The sequence below is a fragment of the Notothenia coriiceps genome, unplaced genomic scaffold (genome assembly GCF_000735185.1).
Source record: "Notothenia coriiceps isolate Sejong01 unplaced genomic scaffold, NC01 NC01_scaffold00000339, whole genome shotgun sequence".
NCBI lineage: Eukaryota > Metazoa > Chordata > Actinopteri > Perciformes > Nototheniidae > Notothenia > Notothenia coriiceps.
Window position 1 is genome coordinate 19,678,218 of NW_011333040.1, and position 11,419 is coordinate 19,689,636.

An 11,419-nucleotide genomic window follows, 5' to 3' on the forward strand; every position below is an offset into this window, starting at 1 on the left:
GGGGGTGCTAGTGGATCGCCGGAGCTGTTAGATTAACATTAACATGCTTATTGTAGTTGTCGTGCACTGCCTTGCGGCCTGTAGCACCATCCTTGATGGAGCATATGTGTGGGCTGTATTTGGCAGGAAAGGAGTGAGCTGAGAGTAGAGTAGGCTAGTTGTCGATTCTTGTTCTGTTTTCTGTGACTATCTTCCTCACCCTCTCAGACTTTGAGTTGCGCGCGCTACTAAAGAGACGTGTTACCATGGAAACCAAACAATGGTGTAGCTGTATTAAAGTCCGAGTGGAAACAGTCGTGTGTAAATCTGATTTTGTCAGAAATCGGGAGAAATATGACCCCGGGAGGAAACCGGGAGAGGGCAATGAAATCGGGAGTTTCCCGCGAAAATTGGGAGGGTTGACAAGTATGCCTGTATCTCTGATTTGATGGAAACACTTCACCTCCTCTGTTCAGGACATGTTGGGTTCAGACGTGATGTTAAAACGTTGTTTTGGCTATAGAGTTTCTCACAGACCTCAACCTATCCATAACTGGTGGAGCAGTTTTGATTTGAAGGCGGTGGACAAACACTTGTAGTATTGAAGTACTGGAGAACACTCAGGATCACAGATGTAAAAAACAAAAGTGAAAGGAGACTGTGGCTCAGTGGGTAGTGTGCTGGACTCCGAATCAGGGGAAAGCAAGTTTGAGTCCCACTGCAGTCAGCATGTCGTTGTGTCCCTGAGACACTTCACCCCAAAGTGCTCCTGTGGGGATTGTCCACAGTACCGAATGCATGTAAGTCGCTTTGGATAAAAGGGTTAAACAAGTAACTTGTAATTAATTTCATCAGGACTTAGGAAACGTCTTAATGGAGAGACGGAGGATGTTACAAAGTCTTGAAAAGGTTGTAAATGATAGCATTTCATGACTGTAAAATAGTGAAAGCTTCAAATTCTTGGATGAAGGCCATAGGTAAAGAAAGGTAGAAAGGTTTTGCAGCAGGGTTAGGATTAGGGTAGATAATTATGAATATTCAGTATAATATTTTGACAAAAACACACATTTACTATAAATAAATCTTGAATAAGTAAATAAAATAAAAATAATGAAACAGCATTGATCAGTGAAGGAAACAAGGAGAGAAGAGTAAGAGAGGAAAGTCATGACGTGTTTGTCCCGAAGCTATAGACTTTGTTATTGCTCGTATAGCTTCGGGACAAACACGTCATGACTTTCCTCTCTTACTCTTCTCTCCTTGTTTCCTTCACTGATCAATGCTGTTTCATTNCTGCTGCAACGCAAACATTTCCCAAATTGGGATCAATAAAGTACTTATCTCATCTTATCGTGAACTCCGTCTGAGGAGATTCAGCAGTAATTTAAGTCGTGTAAACACGGAGTCCCCCGTGTATAAAGCATCTCTTTTCCCAGTTTAGTCTGCATGAAACTCAATCTGTAAAGACAAATTACCAGCTCAGGATTCTTTGAGTTTCACAACGACAATTCCAGTTAACATCAGGACTGCTTTCATCAGAAATCGGCTGCTCTTAACATAATCTTGTTTCAAAGCCCTCTCAGTGCCTTTATAATGGATTTATTTAAAAGAGAGGAGAGCTTGTTAGACTGTCAATTCACTCACTTAATGAATCACAGCTAAAACTACGCGGACATCATTTCAATGTCACTATCTACGCACTCTGTCTTCATTTTGTTCATGTTTCTCCTTGATTTGTGGAATGACCCAAAACTTTGTTTAAAAGTAAAACAAGCTCTTTCTCTGTAGTTATTATCGCAAGGTCTCCCTACACAAAGAGCCAATGGGATTACTCTGTTGGCTTTTGGATTATTGCAGAAAATGATCAATGTGTCAAACTAACTTTTATGAATCATGATACTTACACGTTTAATTCAGCAGGATAATCTCAACATATTAAAACCACTTTATGATTTCTGAAGTAAAAAGCTAATGTTGGGCTATAAAGGAAATACAGCACGGTCACATGACTTCACGTCACCACCGCTAAGCTAAAGGAGGCTAATGTTGGGCTATAAAGGAACCACAGCACGGTCACATGACTTCACGTCACCACCGCTAAGCTAAAGGTGGCTAATGTTGGGCTATAAAGGAAATACAGCACGGTCACATGACTTCACGTCACCACCGCTAAGCTAAAGGAGGCTAATGTTGGGCTATAAAGGAACTACATCACGGTCACATGACTTCACGTCACCACCGCTAAGCTAAAGGCGGCTAATGTTGGGTGTGATGACGTTTAGTTTAGGCGGGGTCCTCCGTCACCATGGCAACAGCTCAGGGGGACACATCCCCTCCTTGCTGCGTCTGAACCAATCAATTGATCCGACAACAGATGGGAGATAAGATCTGTGTGTGTGTGTGTGTGTGTGTGTGTGTGTGTGTGTGTGTGTCGCAGTGACGGCTTGTTGTTGGCTAAAAGACGTGCTGTAGTGCCAATACATTTGCACTGACACACACTCAAAGACATCAGACAGAGTTTGAGAGTTCACAGCCTTCTCTGAGATAAGAATATCAGGCAACAATATAATGAAAGGAAATGAAACAAAAGGGAAGAAGAATAGCACTCTAAAGTGCAGACGCCAATGATGCATTCAAGTACTCCTCGGATTTTCAGATTTTGGGGAGCTGTTCTTCAGACTTTAACAGGGCTTGATCTGTAGATTGGAATATTACATAACTTAATTGTTCAGAAGATATCAGATAACTACATTTGGTATATTTGTTTTTGTTGTTTCAAAACACAGGATTTCTGAATGGAGATGTTACAGTCAAAGTAAACAAACATTTACATTACCGTTTTCAACCTAACAAAGATCAGCATGAAGACTAACAGTCTGACTGGTGTGTGTTTCCCCTCTTGCATGTTACAAATATACTATGATGCATATTAAGAGTCAGTATCAACCTTTACTGTATATATACATTCTATGGTANCAGAGGTGGGAGTAAGTCCTACATGTGCAAGTCATGAGCAAGTCTCAAGTCTTGACCTACAAGTATCAAGCAAGTCCCAAGTCACTGTGGTGAGAGTCAAGCAAGTCAAGTCAAGTCATTGCTCAGGTCAAGCAAGTCAAGTCAAGTCATACGAAATTCTGATGAATAAGCCCAGTTTCCGCATTTAAATCAGTTAAAAGACAGTGGTTATGAAAATGGATTCAACCCACACTATGATCTTCATTACATACACAGTTAATCATTTGAAATCTAATTTAGACCGATGACAATCATATTAGAGTCATATTAACCCCAGAACTGTAGACAATATAGCTAGGACTCAAAAAGTCTGTTCAAAAAGGCAGAATTCCAGGTAAGAAAATCATATATGGCATTTGCCATTACACATATTTAATTTAAATTTCTGTTAACACTAGAACCGCCAACAGCGTCAGCACAGATATCATTTTCAAACCATTTAATTTGTTCCTCTTCATAATTTCCTTATAAACTAAGCAGGACGATTTAAAACTCACTTAATTGGGTTAATTTAGAAATGGCTTCAGTTTATCATCATAACAGATCAAAAAGTTCAGATTCATTTTACAATAAATCAAGGAATGATGCACTTCTACAAACAAAAACAACATAATTAAAACATTTAAACAAACTACTAAAAGTAGATGAACTACATTATTCAAAAGTTTCCAGTAACTTCTGATAATAACACAGGGGAAATAAACGAGGCATCTCTTTCCTCTCTCTCTCTCTCTCCCTCTGCTGACAGCCCGTCAGTATCAGGGTTAGTCAAAATGAATCCCTTGGCAGTTCTAGTGTTCATTTACCCCGTTTTGTCTTCTCTTTGCTTAATCGATTTGAAACCAAGTCTAACGTAGCTTAAACTTAACGTTAGCTTTCTAGCTAACACAGTCACGTAGCCTACCTTTCTCTGTGGGTTTTTTTTGTAGTGACGAATGAAGTTGGATGTTGTGGTGGTCCTGTCACTGATCTTTATGTTGCAGACTCTGCATACCGCTGTTCTCTTCTAATTAGCGTCATCGACAGAATAATCCTTGAATCCAAATTTAACTATTTTTGGAGTAAAGCTAGCCGCTGCCATGTTAACTGACACTCCTGCCGTCTAGTGGGTTGCCAGGTTTGCGCGCATGGCGTTATAATCACGTTTTTCGAAAAAAACTAAACGTAATATCCCACTACAAAAACAAACGCAAATATTTAATTTTAAACAGTCAAGTCCTTTCAAGTCATCTGTCACAAGCTTAAGTCAAGTCTCAAGTCATGAATACCAAGTCAAAGTCAAGTCAAGTCTTTTATCAATGTTAGTCAAGCAAGTCTCAAGTCAAAAAATATGTGAGTCAAGTCATGTGACTCGAGTCCCCACCTCTGATGGAAACACATGTATGTTGTCGGGCGTCAACATTACAATACAGAACAATGATATGGCTGTTTACAGATCGTCCAGAGAGGATGAGATATCATTACTATAATTCTGTTTTTGACCACCGCTGTATGTGCCCATTAATCCTGATGAAAAACAACTGATGTGATGTCAAGTGTTGCTCCTGTGGAGACTCGCAATATCTCCTCATCACATCCACACCGCTGAGGAGAATATAAGCAGCTTAGTTAGAAAAACACTCGTTCAAAATGTTCCATATGCTGCTAAACAGTCTCTAAAACACTAAATGTTTGAATGTGAGTGTGAATGGTGATTCAAATAATATGTTAGATCATGGGATCCCTGATATTCAGAATGTAATGATTTTTATTCGATTTAAAGGTCCCCTATTATTATAGGTCTCAGATTTATACAAACATGTCTCTGAAGTGTTTGGCTCGAAATACCAAACAGATCGTGCATTGTAGCATCCCACAATCCCCTATGTTTCAGCCGTTTCAAAGCTGCTGATTCTGTGTCTGTAGCTTTAAACGCAAATTAACTGCCCCTCCCCAAGCACCTCTGCGAGATATTTGGTTTGAAGAACCACGACGGTGCTCTAGGAGGAGATTCAGTGATAAGGTGGGGGGTGTTACCTTGGTTGGTGATTGGCTAATGGTTGCACAAGCCAAAAAAACATTGTGACATCACAACATGGCAAAAATCTGATCAGCTCATTTTCAGACAGGTTTTTATATAGAAGAATCAGGACTAAAGAGAGAGAATATTTGTTCCTGAAACGTTCTGGATCTCTTACTAGTTACTTTATAAAGTAAAAGTAGTACTTTGATAATTTACTTAATTAAAAGTAGCAGGATAACATGATATAATGACGTCATTAGGAAAAAGGTTATTGCTTTAAAGCTGCGTTAACAAAGAATTGTCAGCGACATTTTCATTCAATATTTATGTTTAAATTATGTACCTTAATGTTATACATTTTTTAAAAATACTTTCTGAAAACTAGAAACTAAAGCTTTCATAAATGCATGGAGCGTACAGTACCAATGCCCTCGAAAATATTGTGAAGTAAAAATGTAAACTTAAAATGCATGCGCCTCAAAACTATAATCGGGTACAGACTAAGAGTAAAAGCATTTCAATTCTAACAATTTATAAAAAAACAACTTATTTTCAGTAAGAACAAAGACACTCAACGGTTCACTTTTGTCAAGTATTTTATTGTAAATGTATACAGTTCTTAAATGTAAAGTAAAACAATGACAACTTAAGCCAAATATTCTTCAATAAATACATAATGAGGATATTTTTGGCATGATAACTTATCGGATGTTAGAGGAGCCATGCTGCATAATACTGCTCTCACCAGGGTGGAGTAACTGCCTGTAGATTATTTACACAGCACCATCTAGTGGTAACCATTGAAATGTATTTCACAACCACGCCGTCAGAGGTTCAGTTCAAACAACTTCACAGGCTTCACCAGGGCAGAGAGGACTGCCTCCTTCACATGGACATAAAGGCTTCTGGTAGTTTTCATTCATGGCAAAAGAGAAGAGCACAAGTGAGTTCAAAAGTAGAATATAAAACAGAATGACAGGTAGAAAGAAGCGGACAGAGTAAAGAAGGGCGTTGGCCGTAAGCAGAGCGAACAAAAAGTGCACAGGTGATGTGGTGTGGAGGAAGAGTTTCAGGGCTTTAGAGTCACAGGCTCTGGCAGCACTGCAGTTTGTTGCCCTTCTGCCCGTCAGTGGTGGGGGGGACGCTGATGTCCACGACGTTGTTGCCCGGAGACTCGTCGTGTGCAGATCTGTCCGCTATCTGCTTCTGTGACACGATGCGGTAGATTTCTGCAGAGGGAAAATTACAAACAGTGATTTGAATGAATGGTTGAATGTTTCGTTTATGTAGCTGCTGCACTGGAGTCTCCCTATATAAAACCATGAAACGGGAAAATGTGAAATGGTAAGCACAAGCAGCTGTATTATAATGTCGCAAAAATAATTCAAAGTCATCCTGTAGTATGTCAGTAAAAAGGCTTCAATTGTATAAGCTATACAGTAAATGCCATAAAAAAAAAATCTAATATTAATTTCATTACCGACATACAGTTTGTTTTAAAAAAAAAAAGCCATATAGGTATATGTCATTTAAATGTCAAAAATAGTCAAGTTTCTCTTGTAAAATAAAATAATAAAATATGTAAAAATTGTTTAAAAAAAAAGTCATAATAGATGCCATAACAAATGTCATAAGCAAGTCAAGAAAATCATAAAAGATTTCGGTCATTGTATCATGTGTCGTTAAAAAAGACAAAGTAGTGTGAATCATTCAAAACAGCCAAAGTATCTGTCTTAGTGTATGTCCTATAAACTGTTACAGAATAGTTTGTCATAGTAAAAGTAATAAAACATGTTAAAATACAGTCGATAGATGTCATAGTATAATAATATGTCAAAAGAGCTCATAATGCATAATACAGCACTGAGTCTTGTTTTTCCTACCTGTTAAAATGTTCTTGAAGGCTTCTTCTACATTAGTGGAGTCCAACGCTGACGTCTCAATGAAAGAGATACTGTTCTTTTCTAAAGTGCGAAGAGAAAACAGATGCATTTGAAACATTTTACAGAAACTATTTTACAGATTTATATATTTACCACAGCGCTTGGTGGTTTACCTGCAAAGGCTCGAGCTTCATCAGTGGGCACGGCCCTGAGGTGGCGGAGGTCGCTCTTGTTTCCAACCTGCATGATGACGATGTTGTTGTCAGCGTGGTCCCTCAGCTCCTTCAGCCAGCGCTCAATGTTCTCGTACGTCAGGTGCTTGGCGATGTCGTAAACCAGGAGAGCTCCGACTGCACGCCTGTAGTATCTGGTGACGGCAGAGCAAAGAGAAATATATTGATGAATAAAGAATAACCACAATGTTACCTAACATCAGCTGAGTATAATCGTCTCTTAATCAACAGTCAAAATGTGATGGTTCATGACATTTATTTATTTAAAAATGTATTTGTAGATGATCAAATACATCTTCAATATGTCAATCATAATAGGCTCAAACAGCTTATTACCATTTCAAACTGGTATATAATGCAGTTAAATAAAGTAAAATACTCACGCTCATGAGATAGCTCTGTAGCGTTCCTGTCCAGCTGTGTCCCAGATCTGAGCCTTTATCGTCTTGCCGTCCACCTGGATGCTGCGGGTGGCGAACTCCACCCCAATGGTGCTCTTGCTCTCCAGGTTGAACTCATTTCTTGTGAAACGGGACAGCAGGTTACTCTTCCCCACTCCAGAGTCTCCGATTAGAACGACTAGAAACACAATGCACAAAAACATTAAAGCAGCAGCCCTGGGTGCGGTCATGCTATGCAAATGGGTGTTTTTCAGAATGCGACATTTCAAACAACTGCTATATAACTTGAATTGAAAGTTTCACTATAGTCAGTTCATTATCGACCAGGGCCATTTCTATGGAGGCAATGCAATGCCATTAAATAAGAATAAAACTAGAATAGGAACAATAACAATTGACAGCCCTTCAGGGAAGAGCAAGAGCAAGGTTTTCTTTTATAGATATATTCATTTTAAATGGCATTCCTATCCTTGCCATAGTTTTCAGGCGAAGCAAAAGTGCTGACGTGTTAGTGTTTCCTTTCACTTCTGAGAAACCTTATCAGACGTTGCCCTGCTCGGAGTCACGCAGGAAGAGGCTCACAAAAAAACAGCTCTTTGGGAAATCTGACTCGACACTTCCTCAAGGTCTCTGTTCCTGTGTATTTATGAAGAGTCATCATCAGTAAATCAAATCCGTTTCCAGCTGCCACACTGGCCTGGCTTTTTGTTCTCCTGTACTTTAATAATATCTAAAAGAAAATGTCTGGTTACACGCCTATTCCTGCATCAGTTAGACTTCGGTGATACCATTGACAGATTAGCCTGCTCCACTTTTTGTCCTTCTTTGACCCACTCTATCACAATCTGGTAGGATGGGCTTTACTTGCTTTGCACCAGATCCAGCAGTATTTTAATGTACAGCGCCATTCAAGACAGCTATATATGTATATACTACTACTCTTAAGTGTGTCCTCATTATATGTAGGTATATGTACTTACAATATCCAATATTTAACTTGGATAAAAAAGGTACCATCTGTGCAGACTGAGAATGGACATATGAAGCTAAGGTGCGGGACATAAAGTAGATTTATTAAGAGGACTGTGTGCCATGCCCTATTTGTGTGGCCGTGTCTGTGTTGTCTTTTCTTTCATGTTTTTTACACTTATTGTTGACTGTAAAGGGAAATAGTTCTAAGATATATAGACAACAATTAAGAAAAAAAAAAAAACTTAGATCAGAAAAGTAAATTACAAGATCTAGCAGAGTAATACATATACATTGAAAAGTAACACCAGTGTCTAAATAAATACCTAAAACTGTAAAATACATTTAGTATAATAAATAACAAACTAATAAAAATGCAATAATATTGATAAAAATAGTGGTAAAAATATAGAAAAAGTAATAATGCATATGCTACTGCCCATCCATACTTAAGCACTTCTTGTCAAGGTCAGTAACTTTATGTATGCATAACACAAGCGTTTACAACTAATTAGAATAAATACCAGCAGGTCAGCATCATGTTATCAGTAAACTGAACTCCAGTCCAGGGTGTTAAAGAAACGTGTGACTACTGACTCACTCAGGTAAGATCTATGACTGCTTGGTATGAGAATACACCCTGATGTAAAACAGGTGGCTGGGAAATTACCTACACACCTGAAGCAGTTAACAAAACAACAAAGCCCATAAGAGTTTCCTCTTCTTTGCTCTCTTAGAGTGAGTTTCCTCCCTCAAGGGACAGGTTTCCACCACAAAGGGAACTCTTGTTTCCTCTTCCATTAAACCTATAGGATTGCATTACACCGTCTAAATAAAATACGCCTCTATTTGCGCTTTACAAGTGTGGTTATATATGTGAGGACCACTATATGATAATCAAGTAGAATGTAAATATCGCTAAGTATTAGCTCCATCCGTTTGAAGTACTGTTAGCTTCTAGCTTACAGGGCTAATTCACCATACGCACTATTTTCTGTGAAATCCATTTAGCAAATGACATTACTGTCAGCAATCATTGGCCCAAATAAAAGCGGTAACAAATCTTAGTTACAGTAAATTATTAAGTAAGAGGTTAATAAGACATGACGAGTGGGAAACGGAAAACAGTTAGGCTAGCTTCAGTTAGCTGCCCAACCATCAGCTGATATTATAACTGACCACTGACGTTAGCATAGCTAGCACACATGCTAACCTCAGCTGGGCTCGTTTTCTCGCTAAATAATATCAAACTAAGGGATCAATAAGAGGATTATGTTCCGCTTACCTTTGAATAAGAAATCATACTCGTCGTCTCTGTTCCCCATTGTTTGATTGGATCACGGTGATGACAGAAGAAATGTTCCCTGACCACAGAAACCAGGCTGCAGAGCCAAGATGACAGAAGAAAATGCTGCGTAAGGGAGCCGCGTTAACGCTACACGGTCACGTGACTTACAGGTATGTGGCTTCAGGTACTGTAATAAGTTCAAAAGTCACAAAATACAGGTTTATGTCTTTCTGCTTGTGCATCCTTGCTCAAGATTGCAAGTGTATTATTATTAAACACAGTGATGTAAAGTAACTAGGTAGATTTACTCAATATAGTTAGGGTAAACATTTTTTAGGGACTTTGTACTTCTACCCCTGCACTGCATTTATTTTTTACTTGAGTTACTTCTGAAGATTTTGTTTAATGATTTGAAATATAATCTACATCTAAAGACTTTAGTCACATCTGGAGTAAATTCACAATCTACCCTGCGGCATACAAAGTCATTACAATTAGCTGCACCTTTACCAGCTGTGATAACACTTGAATGCATCAATATTTATAATCAAGCATATATCAAATATAATATATTATTCTGAAATGGGCCAATCTGCATAATTAGAACTCTTACTCATTGTACTTGATGCTAATACTTTTGTACTTCTACTTGAGTAATATTTTGATTGCAGGACTTTTACTTGTAACAAAGTATTACACTCTGGTACTTCTACTTTTACTCAAGTACAAGATCTGATTTCTTCTTCCACCTCTAAGTATGAATTATATAAAAGGTTGTTCTTTCAATACGTTGTTATTTCTGTCTGAAAAAAGTTAAGTTAACAATACAAAGCTCCAGAGATATAGAGATATTAGCTTCCACATGATTTTATCAGCGTTTTAACTAACATAGGCAAATATTAAGTGTTTCATGTTACACCTTCAATTTGCTACTCATCGTCTTTTCTCACACATTTAGTGCTGATGGCTCCATACAAAAACAAAACAAAAATACCCCTGGTTCTCCATAATCTATTGAAAGTAATATGATGCATACATTAAACTCAGCTAGATGTACTGTACTAGTCAGCAAGCCTTTATGAGACAGATAAGTGTTAAAAAAAGGTAGAAGATAAATGAACATGCAAAGAGAATGTAAACCTTACAAGTGTATTCTCATTGGTATGGCCTAATGAAATATTTAAATAAATAAAAAGCATCAAAATATGGTGTCAAATGTGAACAGTCAAATCAGTCCCTCCTGAAACTATTTTAACAAATACTTGAAATAACAAGCCTTCATGAAAGTAGGATTTATTACAGGACTGTTGCACAGCACGGATTTTAGTTATGTCTAAACTATTACTAAGTTTATCTGATCTGTGTTGATAAAACAATAACAAGCTCCTCCAGCAGAGGGAGCCCCCATCTCTTCCCTTTGACAGAAATATAGTAATTTAAGGTACAAGAACATGTCCTGTATTCTCAAATGTACTTAGCCTAAGTAAAAGTTTAAAGATGTAATCATTAAAAAATAGTAACAAAAGTACTCATTATGAAGCCCATTTTTAATTATTACCGTCATTATTATTGATGGATTCTACGTTATTTTTGAAATATGTGCATCAAATCTGTATGTAATGCAGTTTATTAGTCCCTCACCCTGGAAA

General features: G+C 37.9%; 1 pseudogene; it reads right to left on the reverse strand.

The window, feature by feature from the left end:
* Positions 1 to 5,574: 5,574 nt before the first annotated feature.
* Positions 5,575 to 9,905, reverse strand: LOC104948148 (ras-related protein Rab-11B-like; annotated as a pseudogene).
* Positions 9,906 to 11,419: the final 1,514 nt, after the last annotated feature.